The 12,426-nt window shown below is 41.5% G+C and overlaps 1 pseudogene; it reads right to left on the minus strand.

The window, feature by feature from the left end:
- Positions 1 to 394: 394 nt before the first annotated feature.
- On the minus strand, positions 395 to 812 carry LOC144219288 (small ribosomal subunit protein eS26 pseudogene; annotated as a pseudogene).
- Positions 813 to 12,426: the final 11,614 nt, after the last annotated feature.

The raw sequence follows: 12,426 nt of genomic DNA on the forward strand, positions 1-12,426 counted from the left end.
CCCTTACTGGCCGAGGTAATGATGGAGAGTAGAGAGATTCTGGTGTAAAGCTAACACCCTAGGGCTTTACTCCTCCCTTACCGTGCACCCCCCCCACACACCAATATTATCAAAACAAGGACGTTATCACATTACCAATTCTGGGTGCAATTGAATGTTTGCCAAGAATTCCACACTTCCACCTCACATAATACATTTTATTTTTCTTTTGGGGATTTGTTTTCTGAGTCAGTTTACTTCTTCGTGGTCCAATAATCACCAAATGGAATTCTCTCCATCTTTCATCCTTCATCTTAGGGGAAAAATACGGTATCATTTTCTGGCAAGGAATAAATATCTCAAAATGAAAGACAATATTTTTTTTTTAAAGTATAATCTCTGTTTTATTGTTGTTGTTTTTTTTTTCCAGAAAACAGTTTTTCTTCAATCTGTAAGGACTTCGCTCTTTACATGGGCTTTGGTGGAGGTCGTGGGGCAGCACCAGCAGGTCTAAATCGGGGTGGCGGTGTTCGATCCTTCCGTGCTTCACGAGAGCGATTCCTGACTACCTTGCTGTGAATGGCACAACTCACACAGTAATGTAGTTTCACATACAGCTTGGGAAGCACATAGGCATTGAAGACACTCGCCTCGGAAATGTCCCTGACCGCGGCGGCCTCCACTATGTTCCGAATAACGAACTTCTTAATAGCCTTGTCCTTGGGCACGCAACGGGCGCAATTGGTGCAGCGAATAGGCTGCACGTGGCCGCGGCCCTTTTTGGCACGACCATTATTCCTTCTTTTCTTGGTCATCTTGGAAACGAGGACCCGAGAGAGAGAAAGATAATATTTAGTGACCAAAAAATAATCCCTCGAGAGCATTATTTTTCTGATGAATCAGAGCTGGAAGTGATTAAGGGCTCAGTGCATTAAAACAATGAGCACTCATGACCATTCCTTCATTTTCATAAGAAAATCAAACATCTTCTTTTAAGGAAGTGGGGGGGTTGCTTAACAAATCTTTCAAGTGAGCCATAGATAAGTGTATTGGCATGGTTTGAGGAAATGCATAGAGGAAATTAAAAATATTTATTTTATTGAACTAATATTCCCAGCTGGAGATTAAAGTGGCAAATGCAGCCCACAACAGTAAGGTGGATGCTATTTGGTCATTTAGTTTCTATTTAGTTGTCCATAATTGTCAACTTGACCTTGAGTGGAAGTTTTCAATTGTAAATATCTTAAGCGCTTATAAGAGTGTTCCTTGTATGTAAAATGGGGTTGTCTCCGATTATATTATCGGATGAAAATATGCCTAGTTTGATTATATTTGAACTGGTAAATTCCTTTTAATATGTACAGAGCTTGAAATTCCTGGGACTCTTAGTTTGACTCAAATTTTGCTGTGTTGTAGAGATTTATGATTTCCTGATGGTGCTAGTTTGGAAAGTTTGTTACACCATTTTATAATGGATTTCAAAAGAAAACCTTTTTAAAGTCACTGTTTAGGAATGAAAGCTCGCGACTTTCATTTCGGACTGCTCCCTCTTAGCTATAGGATCTGAACGTACTATATTCAAGCTTTATTGTGGTCACTTCAACCATCAGTATCTTCCTCATGGATGGACAACTGTAGTCCTTTTTATTTTAGATTTATAAGGGAAGGGGTGTCTGGAATGCAAACATATCACATTGAATCATGTTTGCTCAAGATGCAAGATGGTAGCCACAATAGGTAAGCTTCCATCAGTAGTTACTGTGTTCTAGGCAGTCTACTAAAGAATTTTATGTACCTTATTTCTTGTGGAGACAGTTACTGTTTTGTAGTAACCATAATTATCATCATTTTACAGGTGAGGAAATTGACCTCTCAGAGCGGATACCTAACTTTCCCATGAACCCCTAGTGGGCATGTAGCAGAGATGGGGTTCTCTTGGTATGTGCTGGCTTGCTTTCTCCACCAGACGTTGTGGGGCTTCCCTTACAATGACAGAGACCTGGGTGTTTAAAGATGGTCTTAAAGCTCCTGGGGCAAAAGGTGATAAATGCAAAAGCAGGGCTGCGTTTTCCCATCCTCTTCCAGTTCATAGACATTTTCTTGCAAAACAACCATGCATTTGCAAGCAGGCTTTTCCATGGAAAAGCTAGCGTGGGCACACATTCAATTCAATTCCCACTGCGCTTTCTCACAGAGGTTCTTCCACAAGATTACAAAGACTGGGAACCTAGCCTATTATTATTAATAATTTTTAGAAGTTATTCTGGCTTCTTTCAGGGCCATATCAGTTTCAAAGATCGCTGTCAGGGTGGGAGCAGCTGAAGTTGAAATGGCCTGAATGCTAAATGTAGCCTGAGAGCGGAAACTTTGTTCTTCAGAGTTGAAAAGTCGGTGGAATATTCATAGAAATGTAACATGAGCACAGGATACCGAGTCAGTGTCAAAACTTTGTTCCAAACCATATTTGCTATTTGTAAAACTGGCTCCTCAGGGAGGAGGCTGGGGGATGAGAGGGCAAAATGGGGTGGATTACAGCATGCCTTGAGAAGGGGCTGTGGGTCGGGGGCTCCCTTTACTACAGAGGGAAGGTCTTTTCTCCACAGGAGTTAGAGTTCTAAGGGGGCAAAGGTAATGAGGTCCAGCCCTTCTGGGAGGACCATCTCTGCCTTAGATATATGGAGACCTTTCCTTCACGTTGCCGCCTAACTTTTGTGCCTGAGTTTGAAATACAAACAATGGAGGGATCTATGTGGAAATCATTATCTACGTTTTTCACAAGTGCAGAAGTGACTCCAATTGCTTTCTTCTTGAAGTCTCCTGATCAAGATACTAATAAACAAAAATCATGGCGGCACAAAAAAAGTCATGGCGGCATAGAGCCCAATGAGTACCATCTTCAGACGCTGGGATTATATCTTATAACTAACCAAAGGAATCATCTACTGATGACCCAAATTTCCCTTCACGAATTAACAAATTCTCTCTCATTTTTCCCCCCATGGAACTCTACTCATCTGTAGTTAATCTAAGAATTAACATTTAGCAAATTACTGCCTTAAATGAGGTATGTGCCTGGTGGCTCAGTTGATTAGAACCCTGTGCTAATGAGATCACGAGTTTAGTCCTCTGAGGGCTGGTTCCCTTCACCATGGTCCCCCTCTAAACCCCAGCCAGGCCTCCAAATGAACATTGCTTACAAGTGGCCTTCTGGGGGAAGAATCAACACAAATTTTTCATCATTTGTGGGAAAACAACAACTCAAAGCAGATGCCTTGAGTATGACAGTGACCCCATGGGGTAACAAAATGACACCCTAGAGCCTGCAGAGACATTTTTGCAGACTATGGAAGGCTTCCGGCCGGGAAACAGGTTTGGTGAGTGGAGGAGTCTCCAATCCTACAAAGTTAAAGGGGGAGTGTCATCTAGGAACGGTAGGAAGCCGGATGCTTCTCTGCAGGGGCAGACTCAGAGGAGCAGACTCCGAGGGACCCTTGAGGGGAATTTTGTTGAATTTTCACTAATCATTTCTTTAAGAGACGAATCATTCCGGGCCTCCCCATTAATGTCTGTCGTCATACAACCCGTGGGACCATTTCTTCCACAGCCAGGCCACTCCAGCCTTTTGTCTCAAGCTGGCAGGAGACACAGTAGCTAAGAGCTTGAAGAGCAGGGGTGACTCTCCCTCTCTCGCCTTCTCTCCATTTTCCACTCACAGAAACCGCTTTTTCAGATCCAGGTCCAGTTCCAAGGCTAAATCTCTCCCAAGCATGACTGGGTGCATTGATATCCTCTGAGGCCGTTTCTTGGGTTTAGGGAAGAATAATGCCTAATGAGCTCCAGCTGTGCCTGGTGGCATTCCCTGTTGAAACCAGCAAGCTCCACTGGCTTGCTCCCATTTTCCAAGAATATCCTCCTCGAGGCCAGAGCCCACCTCTTTTTTTTTTTAATTTTTAAAAATTTTAACCACTGCACCCTTTTCACCTAGCAGATTGCTTTGTATTTAGTAGTTTAATAAATATTTGTTGACTATTCAGTTACGCGATGGGTTCCACTACAACAGAGGCAGTTTTTTAAATGTTATCCTTTATCTCTTTACAAAATGGTATGTGCTTATATGAAAAACTTAGAAAGTAGAGAATAAATATCAATAGACTTTCTTTAAAAAATGTTTTTTTTTAACATTTATTTATTTTTGAGAGACAGAGAGACAGAGCGTGAGCAGGGGCGGGCAGAGAGAGGGGAAGACACAGGATCCAAAGCAGGCTCCAGGCTCCCAGCTGTCAGCCCAGAGTCCAACGCGGGGCTCGAACTTAGGAACCGTGAGATCGTGACCTCAGCCGAAGTCGGCCGCTTAACCAACTGAGCCACCCAGGCGCCCCTCAGTAGGCTTTCTTGACATTTTGGGGTGCATGCTATTTACATCGATATGCATATCTATCATCTATATGGGACTCAGACAATGCATAGCATTGTGTAATCTTTTTACTCCTAGAAAAGTCTTTGCATGATATTATATATTGATATTATACCTTTTTCTAAATTATTATCTTTAATTTTTTTGGACCATTTTATTGCATGACTGGACTTCAGCTTAATCAGTCACATATTAAAATCTCTACATAGTTTAAACTTTCTACAAAGTTTTGTTTATTTCCTTGGGATGAATTCTTACCGGAGGAATTGCACGGTTCCGTGGTTTTCTAATTCACTATGTGTTGGCAAGTTATGGGTCAGAGAGGTGGCGCCGATATGAACTCCTGCCTGCAACAATCTAGCAAACTGCCATTCTGCTTCCTAGAACTTGAACAGTATTATCTTTCTTTTATATATCTGCTAATTCATGGGCAAAAGATATCAATGTTCGTATACTTTGTATTTCCTTTATTAATAGTGAAAGTGAGTATTTTTTCATGTGGCCATTTTAATGCCTGCTTTGCAAGTCAGCTGTTGACATCTTTGAAGAGCCAGGTATATGGGGAGCCAGGACACTTACTCCTGTCTGTTTCATAGGGTTATTGTAAGAATTAGGCGAAGCAATCTATTCAAATACACTTGAAACCTACAAAGGAATACACAGATACGTTGATCAGGTTTGTGACCTGGAGGGGTGAGAGTCAGAGGAAATGGTCACCTGCAGACAAATGGGCTGAGTAAATGGGTACCAACAAAGTCCTGCGTGAGCTCTGCCAGAAGAGGGGGCATGGAGGGATACCTGTGAAGAAAGGGAAAGAAGACTTGGCCTGAAGATCTGTTGCCTGGAGAAGGTCACTGGGAATAGACAAAGTCAAAGATAAGATGGGGCAGGCAGCTCCCTGTGGGAGCCAATTGGAAACAAAAGGAAGCAAGGTGGACCTGAGAGCTATAGGAAATGATGGAAACTGTGCCCAGGGGTGCTCCTTGCTCTCCCTGGGGCCTGGGGTGCGGGCATCTCCTAAGATGTCCCTCAACCAGCCACAGAAGAGAGAAAACATCAGCAGTGCCAGTTCTTGGAAGACTCATCTCCAGTCCAGTGTGACCAAACCGGTGCCACTGCCCACAGGTGTGCACACCTGTACTTTCCTGTAAGTCCTGGGAATAACCACATCTGGGAAAGGGAAGCAACATACATCAATAAGTGGTAATTAATTAAAGATAAAATACTGCACTGAAATTGCCCAGTATGTATATGACCCCACTTATATAAAATTATACATAAATATTTGTGACATGTGTAATTAGAAATATGTTAATATGTTATATACCTGATATAGATTCCTAAATATAGTGTGTGTATGTGTATATAGTAAAATGTAATATATACACTACCTATAGTACGCATATTATTATATATAATATATATATTTTATTGCATGTATAAAATACATAGTTATAGTCATATTACATGCATGCCCATGGTCATCTCCAGAGAGTGGTAATGAGGGGGGACAGGGAGAAGGAAACATCTTTGCTTTTATTCACATTTTTAGGTGTTGTTTCACTTACTACAACCAATATGTATTCATTCTCTAATCTGTAATTGATGGAGTAAAGATAAAAATTGTCGAGACTAAAACGAGGGCTACTGTGTGTGTGACCTGGTGCTGACCTCTGCAGCATTGGGCAGCAGAGCGGCTGTCACCGGAGCCCCTGCTAACTGGGACAAAGGAACCCCTGGAACTACCTGACAGTCACACCTGGGCCCCGCAGGGTGCCGGGCTCATTGGCATGTCCCACTTAGATGACAGGCGAAGCCGTGCCTTCTTGGCAGGCAGGACTCTAGCCAACAGGTAAGACATTTCCAGGCTGGGAGTAAATATAGGCTGCCTTTCCAGATCAGGTGAGGATCGCCACCTGGCAGGGAGGATGCATGGATTCGTTGCAGGAGAAAGAATTTGAGCTTGGTGCAGGAGGAAACACGAGAACTTGAGTTCAAAGGCTGGCACTGCCGCCATGAAATGGAATATCTGACTGGGGCTTTTTGTTACTTTACATCAGGGAAAGCTGCTTTCAGGCAGTCCCGTGCCTGTGTCTTTCTTGTTCCACTGTCCTGTGATCGGGCGACAAAGTGGGGGAGCAAGACCGAGCTGATCTCTGACTTTCTGGAGCAACACTTGAGTTGGGGAGATGGACGGATGGTACAGGGATGGAACAGAGAGAAAGATTGCTCTGAAGGAAACCAAAAAGGATGGCAAGATCAGGACTGGCCTATTTTGGATCCGGAGGTAATGGAAGGTCTTCCTGAGGACAGGATGCTTAAACCGAGTCAGGAATGAAGAAAAGGAGCCTTCAGGTGAGTAGTAGCTGGCATAAGGGGGTGACCCAGGAGGCAGGACTCCAGCTTAACCTGTCGGCTGTGTGTCTGGAGAGCAGCGAGTGTGGGGAGCTGGTCAGGATGAGGCTTGAGAGGCCAGCAGGGATCAGATCACACCTGGTCCTATACGTGAGCCATATCTGCACGTTTGATTTTTTCCTCAGTGCAAAGGTGAGGTCAAGTGTGCTTAGAAATCTGACATAATGATTCAGCACTAAGCTTCGACTCAGCATGTGTGAAGATTTGTTGAGTGACTGCAAAATAAATAATGGAGTGATGCTCCAGAGTCAGAAAATGTCCTTTATTTTATTTTATTTATTTTATTTTATTTATTTTATTCTTTTTTATTTTATGTTTAAGCTATGGTTTCGACTTCTGTCACATGAAACATCACTCCCATTTAGATTTATTTTCACAAAANTGACTGCAAAATAAATAATGGAGTGATGCTCCAGAGTCAGAAAATGTCCTTTATTTTATTTTATTTATTTTATTTATTTTATTCTTTTTTATTTTATGTTTAAGCTATGGTTTCGACTTCTGTCACATGAAACATCACTCCCATTTAGATTTATTTTCACAAAAAGATCAAGCTACGGTGATGCCAGTAAAGCCTGATGTTGCAGAGCATGTCCAAAATCAAAGGAAAGGTTAACGAGATGCGATCCACTGTGTGGAGTGTGAGAGGCACTTCCACCACCGTGATGCCCACCGTCTGTGTCATCCCCCCAGCATGCTGGGCTGAGCTGGGGCACCTCCCATCTCCGTGGTATCTCCAGACGAGGAAACCATCTCAGAGAAGTGAGAAAAGACTTGGCCGGGCCATATCCCTGTGAAACCAGCAGGCACCTGGACGCTAGCCGGAGGTAGAGGACAGACACGGGCTTTGACGTTGGGTAGGTCCGGTTTCCAGACCAGGTCTGTTCTTCCCGATGTGGCATGTTGGAATAGACACCCTGCAGGCTCTCTGGGAGGCCCATTTTCCGTCTTAAAATGGACGTGATGCAATTTACCTCATAATATATTGGTGCGGATTCCAAGAGAAGAATTTAAATATCTGGCACACAGAAGACACTCAAGAAATACAGTTTCTATTTTCTTTTATCTCCCCCAATTTGATCAATCCATCCCCAGATAGAACATCCTTTAGAATCTTGCCCATTTTTTTGTTGTTGTTGATGGGACATCCAAAAAGATGTTAGGGGTTATTTTTTTGTGTTTGTTTGGTTTGTGGTGAGCTGACTTTGCTTTTTAAAAGGGAAAAGAAGGAAATCTGTAATACCTCAAACAATGAGCCTTTTTAAAGCCTGCATCGGACTCCAATTTCAAAGAATATTCTTATTAACATACTTTCTTATAAATGGAGCGCTGCTCATCAAATATTTATAAGTAGTAGCCCGAGAAGCCAGCGCACTGCTTGGCAAGCCTGGGGACATTTCCCACATGCGCTGTGGGATGGCGTAGGCAGGGGAGACCCTTTAATTTTGTGACATGGTTTGGGGGCTCCAGCGTGAGCTAGTCTTGGCAAGGTTTCTCCCTGCTCTGGGCCTGTTCTGGAGCCTTTCAGGACCCCCACGTAGACTGTCCATGCAGGCAACTCCCTTTGAAGTCCCCGGGAGCTCTTTGAATGGAAAACATACACAACGGGGGTGTTGATGCAAATAAGCATCAGACCTGATATACGTGGGGAATAAAGGTGCTTCTCACCCCAAATATTAGCTCTTTAGCCCAGAAACTATGGTTTGATCATTAAATAAAAAGGCCACTCTCCCCCCGCCAAAAAAAAAAAAAACCCACCATCTACCACCAAAGCTCCACCATTTATCCGCTTAGGAAACGATAAACCTGCTAATTACCAGAGAGTTTTAATTAAGCAACAGATATAGACAGTGCCGGGCTCTGTTTTTACTTTAAACGTATCAATAAAATAAAATTCCCAATTCCAGGGAAATGTACTAAATGAAAAAAAATAAACATTACTATCTTTTGAGATATCACTCATCGAGCGTGATAATTTAGAAAAAATATCGCTATTAGAGATAGTTAGAGATATTTTTTGGTTGAAAATGCAGTCGCCGACACAGCACCGAGCTGCAATTTGTAGACAGGTTAAGTAAATTAAATCACTCACTGTCTTTTTTTTTTTTCAATGGCTTTAAAAGTTAAAGGTAATTTGCAAAGAAAATGCTCAGTTTGAATTGGTTTGTAATATCTGTTAATGATCTTTAAAAAAATCCACTTATTCACAATCCTGTCCCTGAGGGAATTCTCATGTGCTATCAGAAAAATTTCTTAAGTCTGAAATGTCATTAGCTAGTGATTTCTTTGAAGCAAAAAGCCCTGAAAAAAATAAATTATATAATGTATACAAGTGCGCAGGACAATCACTTTGATGAATAGTATCTGTGTTTTTCGTCACTTAAAATGCAACAATTGAAATCCAAGCTGCTAAATTATAGAGCTGTCTTCTGAATTACCTCGGTGAAGGTATGCCTGCTCTGTTTATTTCACACGTATATTGGGTTCTTCCATATATTTATAGATTGTTGATGTAAAAACAGTAGTGTTGGAACAATTTTGATTCTATTCATTGTGTTTACCTTTTGGAAACACAAGGTGTTTCCTAAATACAGCGCTACAGGTGTTGCCGTCCAGAATTAAAACAATAGCCTGTTTTAGTGCGGCATCCTGGATCCCCAGAACCCTTCGCCCTGAACGGGGGTGTGAATACCGCACAGCCCCCAAATGGTCCAATACTAGATAACAGAGCTGTGAAATACTACACCAAAGGGGAAATTTTCTTCCTGACCCCAGCTGGCTATCAGTTTTTGCCTGGAAGCAGGGGAATGTTTGTAATACAATATTAGTCAGTGTAACTGCAGATGCCTGGTTTGCCTGCTATAAATAGCTGATCTTTTTTTTTTTTTGAAGGAGGAGTTGGATTTTCGCAAAACCATTGGCTACAGGTTAATTGTACATTTAATCAGAACGCATTTCCTTGTAGCCAGCCTAAATTTGTTACCTTTTAATCCCGTTTTAGGTAAGACTAGAAACGTAGGAGCCTCCAGGAACACCTTCATTATGTCTTTTTTTTCCCCTCCGTTAGACCTTTACTTTTTTTTTTCTTCTCACACATTACTTACCTCTTAGCTAAACTGCAGAGGGACCCAGTTTTACTCATTGCCTCAAGGGGAAGGCATTCTCTCTTCCCTAGTCCAGCTAGATGTGATTCTTCTTATTTTCTGCTCTGTAACTGACATCTGGAGAACACACTGAATATCGGTAAGAACAAACCTCTGATTGATTTTAATAAAGAAATTCGACAATACTTGGTGCTTCCATTTACTTCACCTAAGAAATGGAAATCAACATTTGAAACGTTTTGGGGAAGCTTTATTGGGGCTCCATGTCTGGAATATTATGAAGAGCAGGAACATGGGCCTCAATGTGTTATCGTGGAGAGAACACAACCTTGTAACCACCTCCGAGGACAAGAAAGAGAATATAGCCACCATGCCGGACAGCCCGTAGGATGGGACTCCCCTTTCCTCCTTAAAGATAATCACTCTCCTGATGTCTGACACCATAGATTTGTGTTTTGTTTTTGTTTTTTCAACTTCATGTGTATTTATGAGCTGTATCTATGTTGCTGGCTGCAATTATATTTTCCTTGTTTTATTTCCTTCCGTTGTATCAATACCTATTTCCGTCTTGATGAACATTTGGGTTGTTTTTGGTTTTTGGCTATCTCAGAGAGTGCCACTGTAAGTTTCCTCGTGCACATCTTTGGTGGGTGTGCGTGAATTTCCTTTGGATAGATAGACTAAGGGGGAAGTTACTAAGTAGTGGGGCATGACTGTGCTCAGCTTTAATGATGTCTGTTTTCCAAAGAGGTTGTATCAGTTTCCACCCCCACCAGTGATGGGCGAGAGAGCCACTGCTTTAATCCTTATTAACATTTGGTATTCTTCCTCTTTTTGATTTTGCTCATTCTGGTGGTATGTACTTGAATCTCATTATGGTTTTAATTTGATTTCCCAGATTATTAATAAGTTGAGTATCTTTTCATGTACATTGGCCATTTGGATATTTTGTGAATGGGCTTTTCAAGGGTCTTGGTAATTTTTCCACTGCATTGTTTATCTTTTTTTGCCCCCCCCTTTTTAAATGTTTATTTTTGAGAGAGAGAAAAACAGACTGTGAGTGGGAGAGGGGCAGAGAGAGAGGGAAACACAGAATCCGAAGCAGGCTCCAGGCTCTGAGCTGTCAGCACAGAGCCAGAGATGCTGGGCTCGAACTCATGAATCAAAAGATCATGACCTCAGCTGAAGTCAGACACTTAACTGACTGAGCCACCCATGTGTCCTGCATTGTTTATCTTTTCTTATTGTTTTGTAGGTGATACTTATATTCTTGATATGAGCTGTTTTTGATTACATATATTGCAAATATCTTATACTACCCTGAGTTTGATTTTTCACTCTCTTTATGGTATCTTTGGATGGATAGAAGACCTTAATTTTAATGTCATCTAATTTTGCAATATTTTCCTTTATAGTTAGTGCTGTCTATGTCTTATTTAAGAGAGTTTTGCTTATCTGAACGCCATGAAAATATCCTTTTACATTATCTTCTGGAAGCTTTATTGTTTTACCTTTCACATTTAGACTTATAATCCACATGGCATTGATTCTAACATATGGTGTGAGGTTGGGATCAAATTTGTTTTTTCTTCCGTGATATCTACTTACTCCATATGGTTAATGAAAAAGACTTCTTTCCCAGTGGTCTGAAGTGATCTGTTTGTCATAAATTAAGTACTCACTTATTTATAAAATGATCATACGACTTCCTCCTCCCCCCTTTATTCTGTTAGAATAACTTAACAGATTTTTCAATGTTAAACAAATTTTGCATTACTGGACTAAACCCAAAGTGCACATGATATATTATTTATTTGAAGTATTGCTCCACGTTTTGATAATTTTTACAACAACGTGTCTGCATGAATTTTACCTGTAATTTTCCTTTACTGTAATACCCTTGTCAGGTGTGCTATCAAGGCTTAGCTGACTCATAAAATGAGTTGGAGAGGCATCCTCAGTATGTTCTTTAAAAAATTAAAACATAAATAAATTTAATCTAATATAGTTACTTAAAATATATGTAGTTTGTCCTAAGTATATCATAAGGTTCTCCAGAGAAACAGAGCCAGTGTGTGTGTATGTGTTTATTATAGGAATTGACAGCACAGTTGCAGAAGAAAAGAGGTCCCATGATCCACTCTCTGCTAGTTGGAGAACTGGGAAATCTGGCCAGGTAACTCAGCCCAAGTCTGAAGGCCTGAGAATCACAAGGATGTGTGTGTGTGTGTGGTGGGGGGCAGGCAATTGTGTAAGTTCTAGTTGGATTCTGAAGGCTCAAGAAACAGAAGCTTTGATGCTCAAGGGCAGGAGAAGGTGGATGTCCCAGCTAAGGCAAAGAGAAAGTTCACCCTTCCTCCACCTTTCTGTTTGATTCACGCCCTCAGTGGATTGGATGATGCCTACTGGTGAGGGTGATCTTTACTCATCTACTGGTTCTGGTTCCCTTCCAGAAACATCCTTGGAGAGATATCCAGAAGTAATGTTTTACCAGGTATCTGGGCACCTCTTAAC

Source organism: Crocuta crocuta, unplaced genomic scaffold, assembly GCF_008692635.1.
Source record: "Crocuta crocuta isolate KB4526 unplaced genomic scaffold, BGI_CrCroc_1.0 scaffold118, whole genome shotgun sequence".
Lineage (NCBI taxonomy): Eukaryota > Metazoa > Chordata > Mammalia > Carnivora > Hyaenidae > Crocuta > Crocuta crocuta.